This window comes from Chionomys nivalis, chromosome 1 (assembly GCF_950005125.1).
Source record: "Chionomys nivalis chromosome 1, mChiNiv1.1, whole genome shotgun sequence".
Classification (NCBI taxonomy): Eukaryota; Metazoa; Chordata; class Mammalia; order Rodentia; family Cricetidae; genus Chionomys; species Chionomys nivalis.
Genome location: NC_080086.1, coordinates 19,956,367 through 19,968,221, shown reverse-complemented (window position 1 = coordinate 19,968,221; position 11,855 = coordinate 19,956,367).

Sequence of the window (11,855 nt, the reverse complement as noted above, 5' to 3'; positions counted from 1 at the left end):
AGAAGACATAGAGGATTCAAGATGGTGGTATTTACAGAATATCAGTGAATAGAAATGGATTATTTTAAGCTATAAGAGCTAGCTAGCAATATGCTGAAGTAATTGGCCAAGTAGTGATTTAAATAATATAGTTTCTGTGTGATTATTGGAAACAGGCCTATGCTAAGGCCAAGATTTCATAATTAATGATAAGTGTCTGTGTCATTGTTTGCAGACTGACTGTCCCAACTAGAAAGTATTGTTACAAGACACATCAAATTACAGGAAGAAATGTTGATTTTTGTCTCACAGCGTGCTTAGCCCTGAGACTATGGCAAAATAGAACATCATACCAAGAGTAGGTGGTAGAGTTTTTGTTTATTTATGGCAGCCATAAAGCTGAGAGAGAGGAAGAAGTTAAGGAATAGTCTTTTCAGGAATGTGCCAACACTGCTTTAATGCCTCACTTCCTGAACATTAAAACACAAGGTCCAAACATTTAGTATGTTTATTTCATGGACATTTAAGATCCAAATTATAACACTGCTCACGTCTGTTTCACATACATATAGCATGTGATCCATTTTTTAGTTCCCCAAATCTTAATGGTTTCTCTACAGATCTAAAGCCCTTGTTCTACCCTCTTAAGTTTCAAGGAGAACCCAACCTGTGAATCTTTGTAAAAAAGGGAAAAAAGAAAGGAATTTATATCCTTACAAGATACAGTTGGCAATACTCATTCTTAAAGGAAAGACTAGGAAAACAATGGAAAGTTAACCTAAAGCAATACTGAAATCCATCAAGGCAAACACTAAACTCTATACCTCCATATCCAGCATGTGGGATTCGTGATGATATAATGTGGGCTCCAAAGGCTCGGACAGTCTACCCCTACACCCATGCTGATTGTAGCAGGGATGGCATTTTAAGCCTGCTCATGGTTTTCCTGGTAGGCATTTCATGTTCCTGGCATCTCTAAATCCCAGGGGTCTCCAACTGGACTTGTTGCCTTACTCACTGAGCTTTATGGATTACCTCCTCAGTGGCCACTTAGAGAGATTACACATTGACCTCCCAGTCTTTCCTCTGAATTCCCAGTGGCAGTTTTTAGGACTCCGTGTTTTTGTTTTCGTTTTTGTTGTTTTTGGTTATGGTTTTTGATTTTTGTGGGCTTTTTTTTTTGCTATTTTGGTACAACTATAAGTAAATGAATTCAATTTAATAATTACATGGCAATACATTGATAGTCTTAAATTCACATACTTGGTTTATTATAAGGCTAGTAAGAGACTAGATTATTTTTACAAATTATAATATTAATTTGTAGGAGGCATGTGGGTACTTGTGCTCACAGATAAGTATTAGGGAAACCAGAACTATTAAGCACACAAGGTTTCTTCAAAGGGAGAGTTGTAAAACCTGCTTTATTCACAGAAGACAGGGAGCAAGGTGGATAATAGCCTGATGTCTGCACTATCTGGATGGCCAGGCCACATTGGCTCCCCCAGACCTTTATCTTGAGCCTGTTTATCTTGGTCAATCTATAGTGCTATCCTTCCCCAGATCCTTTTCATGTACTTTGCTTACCTTAGGTCTATTTTCTTAGTTATTGCATAGAACCCATCTTTATGGAAGATGTCACATGTATACTACAAGAGTTTTGATGTAATCATGTCTTAAGTTTTGTTGTACACTTGGAATTTAGTTAATTATCACTAAAAATACCCTCCCCCCAAGTTTTGCTGTGTTTAAGTATACCTAAATAAACTACTTGCTGTCAGACTCTTGAAGTTTGAGCCAACACTGGCTGTGGAGTCATCTCGAACCAATTTTCCTTCTTGCCTTACCTGAATTGACACTCTGCTGGCTGTGGTGTTTGGAAACTCCCCCACAACTGGTGTCCACCATGAAAGGTTCAACTCTCGGAGAAGATAATATTGTTTCTTTAAATAGAAAGAGTGGATAGGAGATTGGATCTCTCACCTAAAAGGTTACAGCTGTAAGTGAGAAAAGAAAATGAACATGGATTCTTCTCAGTCCTCTGAGACAAAGAATTTTATACAATTACTGAGATATTTGTTAAGATCCAGAGGAATTCAGCCTGCCCAAGTAACGATAGAATTTATTCCTTGGTTTTCTAAACAAGGAATCCTTGATGTTGATAATTGGAAGAGCATAGGACCTAATGTAAATAGTGAGAGGGGAGATAAAAATCCCTGTCAATCATTTTGCAAGCTGGAGTACAGTAACATATTGCTTTGACTCTCTTAAGAGGATCATTGAAAAAGGGAGAGAAAACTCTCTGTAGGATACATCTTGGTAGGCTTTGGCATGGTGGGCCAAGTGGACTCCAGGACTGTTCCAGCTTCCCTGTGGTCATTGAGCCATTTGCATGGGGCTCTCCCTCGCTTGTGATCTGATGGGAACTGAAGAGTCCACCTTCTGTGTACTGCCATGTGGACCATTCTGCTTCCCAGTTTAAGCATGGCATGGTGTCTTATTCAACACCTAAATTCTAAGGAATGGCAGGTGGGCCCTGCCTCTGCGTGAATACTAGGGCCCTATTGCCCCAGAGCTTAGATTATTGTTTTTTTTCTCACACCAGAAATAACCCAGAATAGATTGATCAATGGTCCCTTCATGAGGAAAAATTAAAACAGGCTCAACTCCTATACATAACCAACTGGAATTAGGATATATAGAACCTTCAGTTAGTACCTGAAATTCTCTTTGTAATCCATAATAAGACAGAAAAATAAAATTTTACTGTTATATGATCTTAGGGGCATATGCAGCTATGTAAACAATGGGGGCCTCTCTATCCAGGGACCCCTGCTCCTACTCTGATTCTGTAAGGACATTACACTATTATCCTTGACTGAAAAGACTGTTTTGTGCTCTGTTCCTTTACGCCCTGATAAGGAATGTTCTGTATTCTCTGTTCCTGCTTTAAATGGTCAAGAACCAATGACCCAATATCAGTGGAAAATTTTACTACAGGGGATGAATATAGACCCACTGACTGCCAATATTATGTAGACAAAGTACTTAAAGTCTGTGCTCATTAATTCTCCTGAGGTATTGGTCATTCATTATATGGGTGAGAGTCTCTTCTCCTGGTTATCTAATCAATCCTTAAATGAGTGATTAACTTTCATAGTAAATAACTTAAGAAGAGCAACATTTAACCATAGCTCCAGATAAAATACAACAATAGTCACCTTGTAGTTATTTAGGGTATATTACTCGACAACAAATTCACCATCATCTTCTCAGCTTAAATCTTCTCAAATAATATACATTCAATTACTTACAAATTTTTTTTTGACCATGTCAGTTGGGTATGTTCCTAACCTACCTATCACTACTGAGGATTTAGTCCTGCTCTTTAAGTTGTTTTCTGGAGACTGTTGGTTAAAAATGATAAGAATCATTGCACCTGAAGCAGAGAAAGTTATTAATTGTTAGCAAGTTTATTAAATAATTCTGCTACTAAATACTGGAGTCCAGCTGCAGCAGGGGTCAGGTCCCAAGGAGAATGTGTGGAGTTGAAAAGGAAAGAATACTGATAAGATCTGAAGGTAAATCAGGATGGCTGTTTATTAAAATTAGACTACAGCTTCTGTATTCTATAATTGCATTATAGTTTAACCACAAGCGATATTGAAAGCATACCTAATGTGTTTAGTGTGAAAGCAGTTATAAACATCATTACTGCATTTTTCTTGAAGCAAAAAGCAGTAAGTTCATCAAGAATCTAAATACCTGTTGTTCTCTAAGTTTCAGTAACACCACCAGGTACCTCTTATGCTTCCTCTTGCAGGGTCTCAGCCTTTGTGGTCTGGAGGTAACAGACATTGAGTCCTGAGAAACTAATCCATAAGAGCAATTTTCTTTCCTTGAGGGGCTTGATATGGTGCTTATGCCATGTGGCACAACAGACATTAAGTGTTTCCTAGTTGCATTTCTCTGGGACTTTGCCTTATAATATGAGCCCATTCTCTTCATATCTTCTCAAAAGGGAAGGTCCTGATATCTTATTCTTTTCCCATTATTTCATACCATTCTAATTCTTACAATGTATGCTCTTATATATGGCAGACAAAGATCAAACCAGTCTAACTTCTTAATAGAATCTGTTCTAATGGGGCAGATCAGATCTTGCCATTCATCCAGTAAGTCATTAACCATGGGCACTATTTTATACTTATTAACAGAACTCTTACCTCAAATGACCTCAGACTCTGGATCTGGATTGTTTCTCTCCATTGTATGTTTTTCATTCCTGGGACAAGGTATGCCCAGTTAGTAAATCTTTAACTTCTCTTTCCCTGGTGCAAAGGGGTGCAGGGTAGACCAATGAGAATCCTGTGTGTGGGGGGTGAGCAGAATTATTGTGCTCTATGGTTCCACATTGGTAGGGATTTTTTTCCCAGAGAATTATTTTGTTTAAAGAGACTGCCAATGTGTATATTTTCATCTTTCCCCAAAGCCCACCCAAAATTTCCCAAAGGTTAAGGTATATGGAAACTTCCTTAACATGTAGTGAGAATCACTAAAAATGAAATTAAAAATGTGTTCCATAACTGTGACCTGTAATGTTAACATGGTGGAACTTTGTCAAGCAGCATGCGGTCCACACCAAATAAAGATCCACTTCTGATCCTGATCTTGGAGGTGGGAAGATACACTTTTAATCCAAATCTTTTGAGTTGGACATGAAAAGATCCACTTCTAATCTGGGCCACACCTTCTCTGCTGGCAGCCTGTAAAAAGGACATGGGAGAAGGAAGCTTGCTCTTTGCCTGCTTGTTCTTGCTAGCAAATTCACTTCTTCACTGGCATTAAGAGCCTACTTCTTTGGATTCTGATGCATCCCGAGGGCCAGCTGAGACACTGAGCCTCGTGGAATGAACCAGTGGATTCTTTTTTTTTTTTTTTTTTTTTTGGTTTTTCGAGACAGGGTTTCTCTGTGGCTTTGGAGCCTGTTCTGGAACTAGCTCTTGTAGACCAGGCTGGTCTCGAACTCACAGAGATCCGCCTGCCTCTGCCTCCCGAGTGCTGGGATTAAAGGCGTGCGCCACCACCGCCCGGCGAACCACTGGATTCTTGTACCTTCTGTTGGTAGATGGTCACTGATGAACTACAGTGTGTGTGTGTGTGTGTGTGTGTGGTTTATTAGAATGACCATATATACAATGAAAATATATTTATCTTCTAATATCTGTATATCCATATCTGTCTAAATATGAATATGTATATAGAATGGTATAGATACTCATTCATCAGATCTATTTCTCTAGGGAACTCAGACTAAACCAGCTGATAACATCTTTTTTATAGAGACTGAAAAGCTTTCAGATTCTGGTAGTTATCTAGGGTTTGACACTCTCCTCTCCCCAAGGCACAGTATATGTTAGTCAAGAGTATCCTCACTTCCTTTTTTGCAATAATCAAGTTGAGAACGCTCAAATTAGATTGGAATCTACAATGCAGATTTGGGCTTCCTCTATCCAGTTTTCTTTGTTCTATATCAAGAATGCCTGTTGTTCAACAGTAGACGTACTCTGTGGTGGGTCAAGACACCTTGCTTTATGAGAAAACCTTGTTTGTCATTCTCTCCTCTGATTCAGACCCCCAAATCCTTCCACTCTTCTCTCATAATATCAGCAGCTACTTCTGTATCCATGAGCTTCCCATAGAAAACAAAGTTTGTGCTCATCATTTAGGTCAATGAGTTTCTCACAGCTAGAGTCTAGAAAGGAAATATTCAGCCTAATCTTGACACACTGAATGCCTACGAAGTGTCATGGACAGGGAGCAAAATTAACATTCTTAAGAGTACTTAAAACTCATAGTCAAATTGATGGTGGTGGTGCACACCTTTAATCCCAGCACTCAAGAAGCAGAGGCAAACAGATCTCTGAGTTCAAGAACAGCCTAGACTATAGAGTGAGTTCTAGGACAGCCAGGGCTACACAGAGAAACCTTGTCACAAAAACAAACAAACAAACAACCCTTCCTAGCCAAATACCCTTAGAGAAAGGTCTGTCGGTCTAATCTGTCTCACACTGACCCAGATATTGGTTAAATTATATACAAAGGAGTAAAAACTTTACATCCTCAGTAACAAAGAAAGATGTGGCTATGCTGTTTCCTTCTCATTTCTTGATATGTGTACATAGCCACATTGTCTGTTAGGTACAAAATCCTATGAGCCATCAACAACAGAAAGAGCGCATGGTGTTAAGACAGGACTCAAATCAATTAACACAGAATGAAAAGGACATGAAATGTTCACAGGTCCCTTCTGGATCTGGTCCAAGATTAAAACTCCAGAAGATAAAAAGAAAATGTTAGAAAGGAGGCTTATGAAAAGGAAGGGTAGCTGTGTAGATGAATTCTCATGACTTCCTCTGGAAATATCTTCACCCTACAGCAAGGAAACATATCTTTGGAAGGGCTTAAGGAAAGCCTGTGTCTGTTCTCCTGGGTGCTCTGTACCAGTCACACCACCCTATAACCGCCCTCACTATGAGTTCTTCAGTTCTTGCTTCCCACTTCTTGCCTCCCACCAATCCTGGTTCGTACACACCCCTGGAGTCTCTACTGTGTTCCTCCCTCCTTTTCCATGTTACAGAGTCAGTCACAAGCCCTTTTTGTGGACCATGAAAGTTTAGAATAAAATAGTAATGATGAATTCTGCTCCCTGACTCAGGTTCTGATAGGAGGAGTTGAGAGGAACACTAAACAGAAGGAACCTAGACTCTGATTATCCAGGCTTTGAGTGGGGTTACAGGCCACTCCCCTACTTTTTGCAGCCTCTCAACACCTGAGAGTGGCGCACAGCTGTGGGTATGATTGTCTGTGCCCCAGCTTGTCTGTTCTGAGCAACTCAGATGAAAGCAGTAGTCTGCCCTTCAAAGGGACTTCTGGCATGGTTCTCAGTCCTGGGAGAGAGTGACCTCTGGTTCTAGGCTATCAGAAGGCCTAACCGGCCTCAGGGAGACGTCATGAGGTGAGCTTTTTCCAACTTGATTGCCGGAAGCAAAGACCAGTATTTTGAGATCTGCATTTTGGTTACAGCCATCTTAAGCTCATAAGTTAAGAAAAATATTTACCTCTATCCTCTCTGCAGGGTCTAAGAAATCAACCTGGCATCTTATCTCCTAGCAGAGACCTGCAGGAACCAGGCTCCGGAACCTATTAGCATTCTCCTTGGTTAGTCAACAATTACAGACCCTCAGTATTTACTTATCAGCTAGGAATCTCTTCAGACCTGAGCTCCAGCAGACCCAAGCTTCCTGACACCCTTTCCTTCTCCCTGACACCTTTCCCTTCCCCACTTTGCCTGTTTGCGATGTAACAGCTTCTGAGGAAATAATAAAGGGAACGGCTTGATCAGAAATCCTGTTTTGCCGCCATTTCTCGTGTCTCTTGTCTCCTTTCATTCTTCTCCACTAGGTTTATCAGGGACCCTCGTTCGTATCCCATGGGTCAGGATACTAGATTATTTAGTGGACAGGCCACAGGCAGAAAAGATATCCAAAAATGAGAGATTGCTACAGGGAAATAGTGGTCACTTGTGTGTTGAGAGTTGCCTAGCAGGGAGACACAAAAACTTTTATTGACAGAGCATTTCCTGCTCCCCACATAGTTGTGGGGATCATATCTCACCTAGAGGAAGTGACTGAGGTCAGTTCTCTAGTAAGCTGCTGCCTCTTCTTCAGCGAAAACCCCAGGCTTCAAGGAGTGTCCTCAGTGTTTCATGGACTCCCAGGAATCCATTGAGCAGCAACGGGAACACCAAGAGGCCCTAAACCCAGGACCTCCTTGTGATTCCAGCTGACTGAGAAGCTACAGACAGCATAGAACCCACTGCTGACTTGGAAATATACAGCTTTAACAATACTTGAGGAATACACTCTCGGGGATGGGCACGAATACCAACACATGGGTTATACTCTAATCTGTGGTCTGAAGACTGGACAGAGGACAAATCTTGTATTCCATTCATCAGCTTTTTGCCTTCTACTGCTGTCACACTATATGCAGAACTGAATATCTGACACAGGAGCAGATGAAGTGTGTCCTGCCAGTTTGAGTATATTTAGCACCTGCCATTACCGGAAAACAAAATGAACCCACTCCTTGCTAAAAGATTCCATTATCCGATATCATCTCACCGGGAGGTAGACAACATGGGTCTGAGAGTCAAAGGCATAAGCTTCCACAGGTTACCACCCAGTACCATTATCAGGGTTCACCATAGTGTGCAGCCCCTGATTAGCTGAGGCATCTTCAACCATGAGCACAGATGAGCACCTGGTGGGAGAGGGGGTAAAAGGCACTTTGTGGATAGGAAAGGGAGAGAAGGGAGTACTGCAGATTCTATAATGTGGGTTAAAGTGTGAAATCCTGATGTGGAATGTCTTTCTGTGTATGTGTTACTCTCATTGGTTAATGAATAAAGCTGCTTTGGTCTATGGCAGGGCAGAATACAACTAGGCTGGAAGAGATATATAGGGGGAGTAGGTAGAGTCAATGGATGCCATGTAACTCAGACACCAAAACCTTACTGGTGGGCCACAACCTCATCAGGTGATACACAGACTAATAGAAATTGGTTAATTTAAGATGAAGAGTTAGTTAATAAGAAGTCTGAGCTAACAGACCAAGCAATGCTGTAATTAATGTAGTTTACGGGTGATTATTTGGGTCTCTGGGTGGCTAGGAAATGAACAAGCAGTCTCCAGTTACAAAATCCTGCCTTAAAATACAACAACAATAAAGAAGGAAAAGAAAAAAGTGAGTACGTGCGTAGTTGTGATTGTCTTGTCATTGGAAACATCTGTTGTGATCTGGGGGTGAAATATGGTGGGAAGGTGGGAAAGAAAGCTCAAGGACAAAGAGGTCTGGGGAATGGTAGGGGTCTTGTGAGGAATCCCAGGGAAAGGCATTCTTTAGAACATAAAATGCCTTAGGTCCAGGGTAGCAGTTGAGACCACCTCCTGGTAGAATCCCGCACTGTGTCTATCATATCCGGTCATGGGCATGGTGACTTGGTTTGTCTTCATTTGGAACCCAGTAGGGTTGAGGGCATAACTAGCTACTCCCTTGTGTCACCTCATCCTTCTCATTCATGTAGCCCCACCCGGTCCTTCCACAGAGACTTTCCCCCTAACTTTGCAAATCCACTGAAGCCTGGTGGGGAAGAGTTGGGGTGAAGACCAGGCTAGACTGTGCCATAGTGGTAGTAAAGAGGAGGAGGGGAAGCCCAGAAACTCCATACAAGGAGTACTGCAACCTTTCAGACTCAGTAGCTTCCTGCCTGCCCTGCCCCCAAGTTAAGTTCTGACAACTCACTGGCCAGGAACGTGGACCGAAGACAGCTCAGTAGAGCCAAAAGGCACAGAGTCAGGGTGGAAGCATTGCTGCAGCCTTTGTCAAGGTTCCTGTCTGAGACCTGACCAGTGACAGGACTGACCGGAGCTGAAGAGAGAAGTAGGGAATCCTCAGTATCATTTTGCAGAAGATCCTGTACAGAAATTCATGGAAGTTCAGGCGTCTGGGCTGTAAACTAAGGCGATTCCGTCATGCTCCAGACATGCAGTTCCTACTTCCCCTCTTTTCCTACACCTCTTCAGGTCCCTGTGGCTCCCATCCTCCCTCCCTGCAGGCCACTATCCTTTCAGTCCTGCTGAGGCACATGAGGTCTGCGACTATGAACTGAGAGGTATGGTCTGTTGCTCAGTGTGCTGTTTCCACACCTCGCTATCTCTTCATCTCACTCATTAGCAACTGAGCCCTCAAGAACACTCAGCAGAAAGAGAAAACAGAGGCACAGGATAAAGTCATGACTTCACCCGGTGCCTCTGCAGACCACAGCCAGAATCTGACACCGCTTTATTACTGTCGGCCAGTCCAGATCCCGAGAGGTGTCCACGCCCACATCCACCCCTCACTTATCTCTGTTACCTTACCAAATTCCTGCCTTTACCAAACAGGTGCCCCTGAGGCTTTGCTCCCTAAGTTTCACCTGCTCCTCACCAAACTTCAGACACATTCTGCAACTTCTGACTCATAGTATCGGAGGAACCTCTGTTGTAGGTCTTGGGGAGCACTCTCTTAGTGGCCTTTGTAAAGAAGAATCACTGAGATTCCATCCTTTTCTCCACTTGACTTATGTTTATCAGATGCTCACCCCCCTTGTTGCTAGAGAGGAGAAGTAGGTAATCTTATTGAAACTTCTAGTCCTCTTGTTTGGCCAGGTTCCAGGGCCCTTTCCTGAGTTGCGAGGAACAGAAGGCACCTCCATCCCCATCCCAGCTCCCCTTATCCCACCCCCTGCCCCAACACACCTTTCCCGAGGTATTGGTCATTTATTATATGGATCACATTCTCCTGCTTGTAATCAATACGTAAATGCTTAACTTTCATGGTAAATAACCTAAGAAGAGCAAATTTTAAACATAGCTCGGATAAAATACAAAAGCAATAAGCTATAGTTATTTAGGGCATATTATTATTCAACAACAACTTCTACATTATCTTCTCAGCTTAAAACTTCTCAAACAATGTACCCTCAATTGCCCACAAACATTATGGGTACATCCTTAAGAGCCTACCTACTAAGAATTAGGCTCTGCTCTTTAAGTTGCCTTCTGGTGACTCTCAGTGAAAGTCTATAAGAGATTTAACACCTGAAGCAGAGCAATTTTTTTTTTGTTTTGTTTTGTTTTTTGTTTTTCGAGACAGGGTTTCTCTGTGGCTTTGGAGCCTGTCCTGGAACTAGCTCTGTAGACCAGGCTGGTCTCGAACTCACAGAGATCCGCCTGCCTCTGCCTCCCAAGTGCTGGGATTAAAGGCGTGCGCCACCATCGCCTGGCCAGAGCAAATTATTAATTTATTAAATAATGCTGCCTTTAAAGTGGTAGCTCATGGAACTAATTCTTTACTTCCTTATCAATTACACAGTCTTCCTCCTTGTCACCTTCTGGAATTATATATCAGCAAGGTAATGGTATTAGAGTAATGTATGCATGTCATAATTCTCTACAATGATCTGTAGCTCCTTATTTCCAAGAAAATTTAGATTTGAAAATGATGGGAAGGACACATCTTAAACAACTTACTGGTAAAGAGCCCACAGAAACCGTGTGCCACAAGTTTATTATTTGTTACACAGAGACTAATTGGCAGGCAGCATCAGCACGTTACTTGGGGTCTATAAATAATCATTATCCAGATTTTCTTTCAAGATTTTTTTTAAAGAAACCCTATGAGTATTGCCTAAAATTAAATCTAAAAACTCTATAAGAGATCACCCCTAATGCTTTAAAAGATGGTTCTTCAAAAGGATGAGGAGCAATATTTTATATACAATATTTCATATACAAGTTCCACATTCTCCACCTTGATTGTACAGCTCAACAGTCAAAACTATAGTCAATCAGCTTTTATTAGCTATTTTTCCACCACTGAATATTTTAAATGACCTCATGGATAGGTTAGAACATGAAGGGTAGATATGTGCTGAGAAAGAAAAGCAACTAACTTGAGAAAAAAGGAATATTGTGTAAGGGATGTGACTGTGGAGAGGGCATAATGAAAGAATGAAAACATTTAAAATGAGATCCTAGAGGATGGAGCCTAGTAAACAGAAAATGGTGAAAAATGCGACAGAATGGAGAGAGTTTTATAGATAGGTAAATTGTAGGAAGGTATAGTGTGCTCCTTTGACTGTGTTTCCTTGTTTTAAAAACATGTAAAAAGTAAACAGATAAATAAATACAATCCAACTGAAACATTCCAGTAATACTAAGTGCTGGTACCTAGAGAGCACAAGCCAGGAAAAGCCTGCCTAGATGGGAAGT